The 13,804-nt window shown below is 35.8% G+C and overlaps 1 protein-coding gene across 1 annotated transcript in view; it reads left to right on the top strand.

Moving 5' to 3' along the window:
* The first annotated feature begins 12,801 nt into the window (after positions 1 to 12,801).
* The window catches only part of LOC126752947 (protein spaetzle 3), an 80,423-nt gene continuing 79,420 nt past the window's right edge, over positions 12,802 to 13,804 (top strand). Inside the window, exon 1 of the mRNA XM_050463998.1 lies at positions 12,802 to 13,276. The gene's annotated coding sequence lies outside the window, so the exon portion shown is untranslated. The remainder of the gene's footprint in view (positions 13,277 to 13,804) is intronic.

Raw genomic sequence — 13,804 nt, 5'->3', positions numbered from 1 at the left:
GCTAAATATTGTGCAAATGTTGGGCAGCGTTGGTGGTTTACAAATTAATTATTTTCCTAATTCTCAAATAAGTGGATTTTTATTGGTTTCAATTAAAAATTTAAGCGATCAAATGGATATACATATATGTACATGATTATATGTATGATACAATATACTGTTATTTAAATATAATTAAACAGTTGCAATTTCAGCAATTCATTTAAATATTTTTTGTTGTTTTTTTGCTTTTGTTCGTCAAACATTTGCTGAACTTTGCGCTCCACACACTGATTCCTGCTCCATGCAATATCCGTCACGACTATGTCTGGCTGCCCGAAGCGTGCTTAGCTATTAAGTATTCATGTTTGAACGCATATATATTTTTTTATAAATATATATATGAAAAAATAGGTATATATACATAAGTATATATATAGTACATATGTATGTGTGTGCCCCTTGCACGTGCTCTGATTTTGCCTCCTGCTTGTTTGTAAAAATGCCAAACGCTAATTTTGCCACACAATTCAGTTTGCGCTCCTCAGCTGGATACAGTAGTTAATATCTGTTTATACTATTTATATACATATCTATGCCATGTTTACTAGTAGCCAGCTCATAAAAGACAGCAGCTGTTCTCTGCCAGTCGCAATTATGCTCCAGTTATACGAGTAATTATGTATTAGCTGTCAAAGCTGGTTAATGTGATGGTGAATAAAAATAATCGGCGAAATAGTCTTAAACTCATTTCTTATGCAAAATATTCACTAACTTTTGTAGCGCATACCAGTAGTAAATCTTCAACCAGGATCTAAGACGCATTTCATAAAATAACTATAAAAAAATATTAAATGAATAGAATTGACCTTGATGTTAACTCACAAATGAAGGGATAGAAGAGAACACGGATTTTGCTGTTGCTACTTGAAAAAACATTATTGCGTTGATCTGAACAGAGTTCGTCCACTATCAAAGGATGAACCTCCGATTCTTTTTTGTATTAGAAACTTGCTTTTGTTGTGGCTCCTTTAGCTGGTATGACGTCCCCGAATAGTAGACTGGATCTTAACACCGATAATTACATTTTTATTCTTAAATCATCCTCAGCGATGCTATTTTTGGTTTAGCGATAAGTAAAAAAGCAAAATTGCCATAATTGAAATGTTAACAATCTTAAGGACTTCTTTTAGACCTTCTCTTACAAAAAAAAATGAAAATATTGAACTGGCAATTGGCCACCTAGGCCACGTTATACCATCTTTTGTAGGATTTATCAAATGTTGATAAATCAGATCCAGATTCCTCAGTGGCAAACCAACATAAGGTGCGTTGTTTTCAAAATAAAACCGGTCATGTTATACAAAGTTGTGCAAAATTAGATGATAATAAGGGACTTGATGCTATAAAATATGTGAATTACATCGTAATAAAGACAAGTTCTTTCATTAATCGGTATTTCAAGTGATCAAAATGCCTCTAAAAAAGCACATTTTATAAATATAAAACTACAAAAATTTAAATTGAAAAAATGTCTTACCAATTTAGACATTGCCGAAAAAATACCTGTACAAAATACTTATTTTTGAACCAATTAATCTATGGTTTTTATTCTAGATAAAAAATCACCAATCATTCAATTATGAGTCAGAACTTGGTCACATCACTATTTAGCTTGGTAATTAAGCATTTAAAGAGGCCATTAAGCTTTTTAAAATTCAATTGTGTGGTCATTTGGATAAAGAAGACGTCATAGCTAAAAACTCAGCGTTTTTTCGTTGGAATAAAGATATAAACGTGAAGGACTTCCTGATTGTGTATGAGTAAGAGCATTTGCAGATATTAAAACTACAGAAAAAGTACTTTTGCAGTTCCCCATACACAAATATACCAACAAATATGCAAGTGTTGCAAATAAATGTGAACTGATTCAGTGATACATAAACTAGCCGTTAACATCTTTGCTCTTTGCTAGAAAACTCTGGCAAGAAAAAGAGCCAAGCCTCTACGAAGTGCTCCTAATTACTAATCGATTTTTTGATTAACTTCTGAATGCTCTGTAGTTTGTCATTGCCCGCCGAGTTCCGTATGGTTAGAACAAGAACTTTAATATTGGTCAGAACAAGGAAGTACATAGTTTAGTTCCGGCATGAATGACGAAATTAAAATTTTCACTATCTTGAAAAAAAAACTTATAAAGACCTTATCACTATAACAAATTTTTACAGAATTATTTAAAATTGAAGGAATTTTTCTAGTCAAGAATTTTCCATATTTTGCGTCATTTCATTATAGTGCTTTTCGAAAAGTAGTTACAAAAATAAGTATTAAATTCGATTTTTGTGTCCCTCTTTTTTCATTTTCTCTTCTCCTCGGTTATTAAAAGTCTTCGGTTAATTATCAGAAAATATTTTTAAGAAACTCCTGGTAAAATTTGAGACTAATTGGTTTAATACAAAAATATATATATTTTTTTGAAAATTCTAATTGTTTATAGCCATTAAGCGGTTACATAAGTAATCTCTCCAATGCTTAACTTCTGAAAATGAATCATTAGGACATTCTCAAGAGCTTCGGTGCTTTTCAGACGCCTATAGAATGAAATTAACTAACAAGGATACATCCAGGAAGAGCATCCCAATCGGTAGTCACTTCATTTTTTTTTTGCGCGCTAAGATTGTGAGATCAATAGTTTAAATTTAATCAGGGCAATAATAAGGGCGATCCCTTGTACAAATGACACTAAGAATATATTATTTAAATCATTTTCCTATCAGTTTTACTTGAGAAAAAGAGTTAACCATCATAGGTTATACCAAATATGTTTGCTTCTGCAAATTATTAGCTACAATGCTGAACTCACCAACCCAGGAGGAGAATACATTGAGGGACAGTATCAGAATATATTTATATAGCGATTTTGACAGATAGAACCGATAAGACAGATGAAAGTGAACTCAATTATATCTAACAATATACAAATATCAATTATTATCTGGTACATAGCTTTTTTTTTGATAACTTAGTCAAGGATTATTCGAAACTATATAGAAACTGGATGAATTTACAAGTTCGAATTTGCCACTGAACTATTTTTCATGACACTGAACACTGTGCTATTAGAAAGTATCCTTCTTAACTGAATTAGATTTTATAGTAAATCGGTTTATAGAAATTACAGGCATATTATGTCTGAAACTACATATAATATATGGCACCCAAAATATTAATTGTTGCCTACAATTAGGATGATATTGAAATAGCAACTAATCTATCCGGAAATTGTAATTAAAATCCTCGGATAAATGATATTTCAAAAAAATGTATTTTTCTTAGTTGGTAGGAGTGTCCTTCATTACTATGCCAAATATGAGCGCCAGTTTGTTAACCGCAGCTGCTTAAGTCGGTACACCTCAGTTGTGCTTTGCGACTTTTACAATGGATTAATATATCAAATTCTGCGAGTGGTAAAAAACTTATAAAGACGGTCGAGAGATCGTTGAAGAGATACCTCTATGTATGGTGCTTGAAAATCGGCAGAAAAGTATTAGAGAGACGACAAGAGAGATTTTGGTGAATATTTTGGGTATGAAACGCGTTCTTACTCGACTCGCCCTGATAAAGCTGAATTTTTTTTTCAAAAAGAATACGATTGTGACCGATTTTAAAGCCAAAAACGCAATGAGTACTATCGATCAACCACCGTATTCTACAGATTTGTCTCCGTGTGATTTTCTTTTGTTCCCCAAACTGAAATTGCCGTTCCATGGAACCCGTTTTCAGTCGCTGAAGGAGCTGAAGGCAATCCAAAAAGTGCTTATGAAAAGTGTTTCGAGGGCTGGAAAAATCGTTGGCAAAAGTGTATTACATCTGGTGGGGATTTCTTTGAAGGCGACAAAATAAATATTTATGAATAATTAAATATTTTGCGTTTTATTTACAATTTCCGGGTACTCTTTTGTCGCAATTTATTTAAATATCTAATCGTTTTGAACATATTTGTGCCACACTGTACTCATTTTGAAAGAAGTACCGTATTCATTCAAGCGATTTTGTATTGCGGTCCAACTCAGTGTGCATGCAGACAAATTCATTAAAAAATCAATTAACAAATTTTTCTTTGTATAAAAGCGAATCACACGAACTAAAAATTAAACAGTTGAAAAGCTCAAACCAAAAAAATGCGGGTGTTGTACTATTAATAGTTTGTGGCAAGCAGCCTAGCTTAAATGACTTCCATAAACCTGAATGGTTTGAAATCACAAAGTTGCTTTGTACACTAAGCTAGAATGGCATTTCCTTTCTTCTTAGCAGCATTTAGGGTTTGGGCACTCTAACTATTGAAATATACGGATTTTAAAAATAGCTTTTGCTTTTGTTACAGTTTTAAAATGTATTTAATGTTTTTTTTTGTATTTGTTACCGTCAGTTACCAAGAGCGCTGATAACCTTGTAAGCTAATTTTAATTTCAAACTAATAGTTTTATAGACACTTGCGGACACATCGGACTATAACATTATGATATATTATTTTTCTTGTTTCATTTAGTGTTCAGTCGTAGTTATTTTATGTAGTTCATTTGCCTGTACGGCCCGTCCACCCGCTCAGCTCAGCACCTGTGCTACTTTGGGCCGCTGCCATTGCTGCTGTCAACGAACTCCACGCCATCCGCTCACCCTGCGCGTTCTGTGACATATCGAGAATGGAGCTTTTGGCATTTGGAAATGTGTAATGGACTTGTCAATTCTTGTTGTGACTATTGTCATTGCCATTGACTTTTACTGCGAACCCCAACACGAAGTTGCTTGGTGTCAATTTGCTATGGCAATGAAAAGCCATTGCCTTAAAATACCGCCAATGAACGTTAATACCATTGCCGGTGTTAAAATATTTGTAGCATAAACAACAATAACAACGGCAATAGCAACAACAGAAACATGCACCAATAATATTTATTTGCTGGTGGGTATTGTAAACAAATTTGTCATAAAATCGCCTTACAATATTTATATAAACAAATACAGCAGAAACAATGTATATTAAGGTGGTTCTAAAAAAATTAAATTAACGTTTTTTTAGTTCCATTGCTTAACATATATTGCACAATGGTCAAATTAAGCAAATATAAATTTTTGTCGTCATATTAGGGTGGTTATTAACCAATGAAATTCATATTTTTTCAATTTCACTGCTTATATTATTTATACAACGGCCAAATATAGCAAATGAATGTATATAAATTTTTTTCGTCATATTAGGGTGGTTGTTAATAAATTAGATGAATGGTTTATACCAGATTGGAAACCTTTAAAAATATATTTAGTGGTCAAAATCATTAACAATAAGTTTTTTATCATCTTATTAGGGTGATCCTTGAAAAATTATATATTATTATTTTTTTTTTTAATTTACTCCCTTAATTATTTATATAATGGTCAAATAAAACACATATAACGTTACCAATTGCGATCATTTATAACGTTTCAAAATGTGTTCAAAGTTCTAACATTATCTATGAAAATCCAAAATATATCTTTTGATTTCCCCTTATATAGAAATTTGATGATCTTTTAAATATTTTCTAGAAACTTTTGTCTCGACTGTACATAAAGGGCTACTCTTTACTACTCTATAATCGAGTTTCGATTTTAATTCCAAAGAGAGCCTACTTTATCCTTCAACTGATACCGCTTAACCATCATCAGTCGGGTTTAAAATTCGTTTATAATATTTCTGATTGTAATAGAAATTCCAGAGAAAATGTGTTCACAAATACAACTCTCTCTCTTACAGACCGCGCCAACTAACTTAGGGTGGCATTACTAAGGGCGAAAACTGATCCAGGGTGGCTCCCGGGCCTACCAGATTAACTTTACCTAACCCAGTATCAACTATAGTATTAGAAGTTTCAAAAAAATTAAACAAAAAAATTTTCAGTAATTTAAGTACAACCCTAATGCCACATTAAATATCTATGAAAGTATATATAACATAACATACACACATGCAAATCGCCTGCAGCCATGAAATCGTTAGGCAAATGAACGCTTTAGTGGACAGCCAACACGAGTAGGGTCCAGCAGCAGTTGATTGGCCACTCAGCCTCGGTTGCTGGGCTAAATATTTTACACCCCTGCATGTACATATTAATATATTATTATAACAATTATGTATTTATCTTAAGAATGCTTGAGGTAAAACCAAACGCCATTGCTGCCTTCATAGAATCTTTCCCCTTTTTGCCACGCCACCTGCTCGACCATTGTTCTCTTTCTGCGACCGTGTTTGTAGGTGGGCATTTCCAGTGCGGGTTGCAGCCACTCCCTGTCGTAAAATGGTCACTTTTTATGCGCATACTGTTATTATTACTATTTTAATTTGTTGTATTCTGGCGATTGTTTTTATTGCTTACACATTTCGGCATGCAAACGCGTCACATACACACTTTATTGCCATTCCAAAGGTGTAACATAAACATTGGCTACCGTTGGCGCGACTAACCAGTGGAATTTCATCTGACAGCCTCGTAAAAATGCTGCACAAATCGTGGCTTTACTATCGTTACTTCGGGTGTCCACTTAATTGCTGGTTAATATTGCTCAAAGTCATGCAATTCTCTGCCGCACTTTGCTGCCGCCATGCCCACGGCAATAAATAGGTGTTTAATAACTTAATTTTTACTGTGAAAATGTTACAGAATGACGCATTTTATTTTAGTTAAAATTTATGGTTTTCTGAAATAAGGCTTTCGGTTACTCATAGGCTGAAGTAGGAATAAGAAACATAAATTATGAAAATCAAAGAAATGAATAAAATGTTATGATTTATGTATATGAGGTATGATATAATGTGCAATGTTGTAGCGAATTTTGGTGGGATGAACTTGGTTGGACTATAAATTCAATAGTTTTGCTAGACTGCAAAACAGTTTTTATCTTAATGACAGATCACAACTTCCTGGCATCGCATGCGAGTCAGATGTGCATTAGTGACGATAACACATACAGGAAGTGTAGGATGGGAGACATGAGCGATACACTGGAGTATCTCATCTGCTTCTGTGCAAGCCTTATTTATAACTCGATTTCAAAGCTGCTTTCGACAGCACAAAAAGGAGCTGCCTTTATGCCGCGATGTCTGAGTTTGGTATCCCCGCAAAACTAATACGGCTGTGTAAACTGACGTTGAGCAACACCAAAAGCTCCGTCAGGATCGGGAAGGACCGAGCCGTTCGATACCAAACGAGGTGCAAGGCGACTCCATGTCGTGCGACTTCTTTAACCTGCTGCTGGAGAAATCAATTCGAGCTGCAGCTTAATCGAGCAGGAAAGTGTACATTGCTGGCGTATGCCGATGATATTGATATCATCGGCCTCAACACCCGCGCCGTTAGTTCTGCTTTCTCCAGACTGGAGAAGGAATCAAAGCATATGAGACTGGCAGTGAACGAGGGCAAGACGAAATATCTCCTGTCATTAAACAAACAGTCGTCGCACTCGCAACTTGGCTCTCACGTCACTGTTGACAGTCATAACTTCGAAGTTGTAGATAATTTCGTCTATCTTGGAACCAGCATTAACACCACTAATAATGTCAGCCTGGAAATCCAACACAGGATAACTCTTGCCAACAGGTGCTACTTCGGACTGAGTAGGCAATTGAGAAGTAAAGTCCTCTCTCGATGAACAAAAGCCAAACTCTATAAGTCGCTCATAATTCCCGTCCTGCTATTTGGTGCAGAGGCTTGGGCGATGTCAACAACGGATAAGTCGACGTTGCGAGTTTTCGAGAGAAAAGTTCTGCGATTTATGGTCCTTTGCGCGTCGGCCACGGCGAATACCGTATTCGATGGAACGATGAGCTGTACGAGATATACGACGACATCGACATAGTTCAGCGAATTAAAAGACAGCGGCTACGCTGGCTGAGTCATGTTGTCCGAATGGACGGAAACACTCCAGCTCTGAAAGTATTCGACGCTGTACCCGCCGGGGGAAGCAGAGGAAGAGGAAGACCTCCACTTCGTTGGAAGGACCAGGTGGAGAAGGACCTGGCTACGCTTGGAATATCCAATTGGCGCCACGTAGCGAAAAGAAGAAACGACTGGCGCGCTGTTGCTAACTCGGCTATAATCGCGTAAGCGGTGTCTACGCCAATAATTTGAATAACTGAAGATTTTCATCCTTTTTTTAAATAAATGACTTGTTCTAAATTTTATATGAAACACCCATAAATCATTTCATGTCACTTAATTAAAATTTCTATGAAAACATTTTTAGTCACAAACTGGTATAATAGGAGCAAATCATAAATGATTTGAGCAGGATTTGGGTTTTTACTCTACTCTCTTTCTCTTAAAAACGATTATAGAGGAAAGAAAAAATATGATTTGTGCACCAAATCACTTTTAGCACAGATGACAAATTCCAAGCCTTCACTATACATTGTATAAATATATTTAGCATGTGGGACACATATGAATTTCCCTATAATTTCCCCACAAAATTGTTATGATCAAGCACTTCAAGGGAATTCCATGCGGAATTTAATGGATCACTAACAAACGAGAGCAAAACGACAACACAAAGCAATTAACACGTACAACAACAAATATTTACGGAATATAAATGCATATACAATATAATACTATAGGAATGAAAAATCATAACAATGTAATTAGCAATTCAAATGGGTACTGTTCAATAAATCAAATAATCAAGCAAGTGTAATGAAAGAAGACGGAAAAAAAAAAATAAGCGAAGAAAGCATTTATTTCTGGCTATGTGTAAGCTATTTATTTGCAAATTGCTCAAACTGGGGATTCCGATTAAACGACACACTCGAAAAACTGTGTTAAATAATTAAAGAACAACAACAATAACAACATTAGTAATGGTTCTGTGAAATTACTCAATCAAAATAGTGACGTATTTCCATACCAACACTGTGTAGTGTTGCCATAGTTTCACGCTTGTCACCTGAAGTATGCACATGGTTGACGAACAACAGTTATATTTATTTGTTTAGCCGCTTGTGCAAATAGTGGCGCACAGATGCCTACAACATTGCCGCATTATCTAAAGATAGATGCGCTGACAAACATCGCACAACGTTGAGCGGTGAGATGTGATGAGGTGAGATGAGCGCACCAATACAACAGCTAATGCAACAACACGCTTGGCATTAGTCAGACAGAGGGGAAATGCAAAAGACTGTCAGCTTGGTTGAAGAGTTGGACTGGCTAGACTGAGAATCAGCTGTGCAAATGCCGGCAATGAAAGCAACAAAGTTGAGAGGGCACAATGCAATTTTATTATTTTTGTTGTAAATATTCGTTGTTATAATGTTGTTGTTGTTGTAACTGTTGTTGCGCATATTTACTAGTAACTAGTTAGCATTTTGCCGCTGTTGACATCTCTTGACCACACAAGCGCGCCGCTTTTTTAGCTGCAAACCGTCGCTTGACATATTGCCGCGTCCCGCTGTTTCCTCGTAATGACAAATGTACTCTGTCTGTATTAAAGAGATAATTGTAAGTGGCTTGTTTTTCATATTGTTTACAATCAATTTCAGCTTTTTTTCGCTCGCAAATTGGTCTGGGGCGTATTTGCAGACAGCTGTTTACGCACTCGTTGGCTGCTGTGAAGTTAAGCAAATTAAATTGTTGACAACAATTACAATCAATTCAAGTGGATATTACAATTTTTTGTTGTTTTTGCAACAAGTTAGCTGGTGGGAAGCACTTGAATTCGTTAGTAATTGTTTAGTAGTGTCTCATAGTAATCATTGCTTAGTGCACACTGTGTGACTAGTGTCAAGTTTGTTGCTTAAGTCTTTTATAATTCGTCTCAAATCAAGATGGAAAGGAAATGGGCGCTTACTAATAAATGCATACATGTATTTTTATATTTAATTATATATTTATTATATTTTATTATACATGTAAATATAAATATTTGCCTCTCTGTGACTTCGAATTTCCGCTTGCGGCTTAAGCCTTTTCTATTTACTAATTGGTAGTGTAAATTCTTTGGAAATAAATATATTTTTTCACGCATAAATGGAACGAACCCGGAACCCTTTTTCACACGTAAGACTTAATTTAAAAATAATTGTGTACTTCTAAGATTTCTATAAAATATTTTATATGACACTTGTGGAACGGAACTTAGCCAATGAAGTTGTTACCTGAGCTTTATTAAGGATAAGTACTATTATATAATACAAATTTATATTTCAAAAGAGAGAAAACATTTAATGCTGTTTATTAAACCTAAAGCTAACTGATATAGTGGAAGATGGAGCCATGTGTGGAAGTTCACGTAAGTGAGGAAAGTTCTCTGAGTGCCATTTACTTGGGAATGGACAGAAACGATTATTTTACATATGCCTCAAGCAGCTCACGACTTTCGATCTTAGACCAAGTATCCTCTGGGCAGTCAAAGTAAGAAGGCGAAACATCCCATCCCATGGTTTGTGCGATGAGTTTGGTACCCGCCACGTAAAAAAAAAAAAACTACCAAGAAAAAGAAGAAAACAGCTTCGGATGACAGATCCATCCCCTTTTAATGACGATCCCTGCAAACGTGTTAAGGATTACGATTTAAGCACATGCACCTGTAATGTCTATTCCCTTATTTGGGAAGGTGCGGCTGCCCAGCTGGTTGATGTCCTTGTTAGAGTAAAGGCTGACATCACCGCCGTCCAAGAAATGCGGTAGACGGGATAAGGACTGAGGCGAGTAGGTCCTTGCGAAATTTACTACAGTGATAAAGAAGCTCAAATTCGCTGTGGGATTCGTTGTGGGAGAAAAACTCCGTCGCCGAGTACTGGCATTCACCCCGGTGGATGTACGTCTAGCCACGATCCGCATCAAAGCGAAGTTCTTCAGCAAATCGCTGATTTGAGGCCACGCCCCGATGGAGGAGAAGGACTATGTGACCAAAGATGTCTTCTATGAGCGCTTGGAGCGTATCTATGAGAGGAGAACTCGTTTGAAAAGCGGCGTAATGTGTTTTTTCACGGATGAGTAGAAGCTAGTAGAGGAGGTTGAAAGGACCTCTCCCTCAAGCATAGCATTAAGTTATCGGACTACTGTGGTGCTTTCAGGTAGAAGTGGCTGCATCTTTCGAGGTGGTGAGCATTCACTGCTACAGCAGAGCGACAATACTGCACTCAAAGTGAGTCAAAGAGTGTCGGTCCCGACTATCAGTAGCATCAATATCATACTTGTTCGGGTACCTGGTCACAGCGGAATCGTTGGAAACTGCAATGCCGATAAGCTAATAAGTGGGGCAGCCTTATTCCACTTACATCAAATTAGGAACAAATTGGACCACCGTTGTTCTCTTGCGTTCTAATACTTTCGCTTCAGCTAAACTGAGTTTCATTCGTCGACGACCAGCATCTAAGCGACTGAGAGATCCTTTTGATCTAGAAAAGCGATCCTTCTGGCCTCGAGTGAACTATTTTCCCTTAGTAAATACCATCTTTGCAGGAATTGTAGGAGTTATTACTCGAAATGCGTCTGTATGATGAGTTTTTTTGGAATTCTAGCTACCACAACGGACCGGCGTTATAAGCTGCCCACATGAGATCCTTATTCGATTTTCTTGCGGTTCAGCAACGATTTTTAAAAGGAAAAAATGATATTTTTTGCCTATAGGCTGCTGCCGCAAAGAAAGAAAAGACAAAAAGAAGGAGCCGGAGTCCGTGGACGACGACGATATGAATTTCAGTCTCTTCGATTGAACACCTCAACACTGCCTATCAAACTTGGTACCTACTAGAAAAGTATAGCATGCTTTCATATTGGTATATTTAAATTTACGCGGTGAGGTCTGTAAGTCATCTCATTTAACTCACTGCTTTTATGGTACTATCGCCGCCATATTCATTTCTTTCCCCATTTAAGTCTCACCTACTGCCATAAATCAAGATCATCTTTTTAGATATTCAGAAAGTCAACATCCTCCCATTCGGATTCGAAAAAAGCAATAACACTTGCTCTATGGCAATCCTTCTATACCATGGTCGACTTCATTTTTGACTGTTGTTGAGCGTACAAAGAGCTTTGAAAAGTAAACAAGCGGCCACTTGTCCGAAATCATTTTTAAAACATTATGGCAAGCCCTTATCTTTATAATAAAGCTAAAATCTTTGCTTTAACGTTGCCACCTAGACATACATTAAAAAAAAAACAAAAACAATTTTCCAAATTCGCAATAAACTAAGAGCACCTGCTGCATTAAAGAGCGTTTTACAAAGAGTAAGAAAACACAATAATATTATACACTCACAAAGACAAGCAGAAAATCACAGATCTTCAAGCGTGCAGTCGACCAACAGTCAAAGGCAGCAAATCGAAATTGAAATCAAAATCGAACTGTTGAAAAATCACTTTTGCTTTCAGTATGGCGTCTCCATGCTTGCTGTTGTTGTTGCATACGCTTGTAGTCTTTTTTCAATGTTAGTATTACGTGCGCTTGGCTTTGCTTGGCTTTGTGATTGTTTATTTGCAGAGATTGCTTTTTTATTGTTGTTATCGCATTGTTATGCGATTGGCTTGCGGGCGAAACGAGAGCGCGCTGATGGCGAGCGTGCCGCTATGTGAGCATGTGAGTGTCGCGCGCGCGCTTATGGAAATCGCTTTTCAGCTAAGCTGTAGCTTTGCTTTGACTCCGAAGTTGAGAGCATTACGCGCCTTATTATTCAGCTCAGTTAAATATTTTCCTCCTCACTGTTAAGTGATGTGTATATAAATATTTCTTGCAAGTATTCTTGTTCGTTTCATTACAGTTTTCTTGCAATGCCAATTGCTGTCGCTCGTGTGCGCCTTGAAGTTTTAACGGGTTGACGCAGTGGTGTCAGTCGCTTGCGATTACTCGCCGTGAACGGTCGGTCATTCGCTCGGTGCTAAACATAAGCAGTCGCTTCCACACAAACGATTCGGCATTGATTGATTTGCGTGCAGCTTAAAAATAAATTAACGAAAAATAAATTTCAAAAAAACAAAAACAACAAAAAACATATTCAAACACAATTTTTATTTCGCTGGAGCGCGTTTGTTTGTGCATATTTTTCCGTATTTTGCATAGCTTTGCGGTTCGAGGGCGCGCGAATTTTCGAATTTTGAGCGAGCGTGTGTGTGCTTAGCATTTATGTTATGTCGCGAATTGATTGTTTGTTAAAATAATTAGAATTTCTGTGTTCATGTGCGAATTGCCGAGAATACTGACTGGTTAGTCAATTTAATTGCGTATGTGAGAGAATGCAATAAAGAAGCAAATGATCGAAGTGAGTGGTGAATAAATGGAAATTGATGCTAAGATTTACAAAAACAATAAAAACAAATAATAATAATTAGTAAATGGTAGTACATATAATTTAATGCAAAAATGTTAACAGCAAGAGCGACATAAATAATGAAATATAATTTATATAATGTAAAAAACGAATTGTCAAAAAAATCAATTAATAAACCAAATAACATAATTCCAAAGCAAAGACATACTAAATAATAAATAAATAAAAAAAAATATTTTTATAAAGAATAATTAGAAAAAATATATAACAAAGTATTTAAAATATATATTATATATACATAATTAAGAAAATATTTAAAATACACATACATCCATATCTGAAAAAATATTTTTTAAAATAATTTTTGTTTTTTTTTTGCATATAAATTTTTTTACCAAAACTAAATAAAATTTTGTGCACTAAACTTAATTGGTTTTAGTATAAATTTGCAAGTCTAAAAGTTTTGCGGGTTTTATTTTCAATAAATAAAAAAAAATTGTTTATGAGAAATAATTAAAA

Source organism: Bactrocera neohumeralis, chromosome 3, assembly GCF_024586455.1.
Source record: "Bactrocera neohumeralis isolate Rockhampton chromosome 3, APGP_CSIRO_Bneo_wtdbg2-racon-allhic-juicebox.fasta_v2, whole genome shotgun sequence".
NCBI lineage: Eukaryota > Metazoa > Arthropoda > Insecta > Diptera > Tephritidae > Bactrocera > Bactrocera neohumeralis.
Note: the sequence above shows the minus strand (reverse complement) of the source record. Positions and strands in the feature narration are given on the sequence as shown.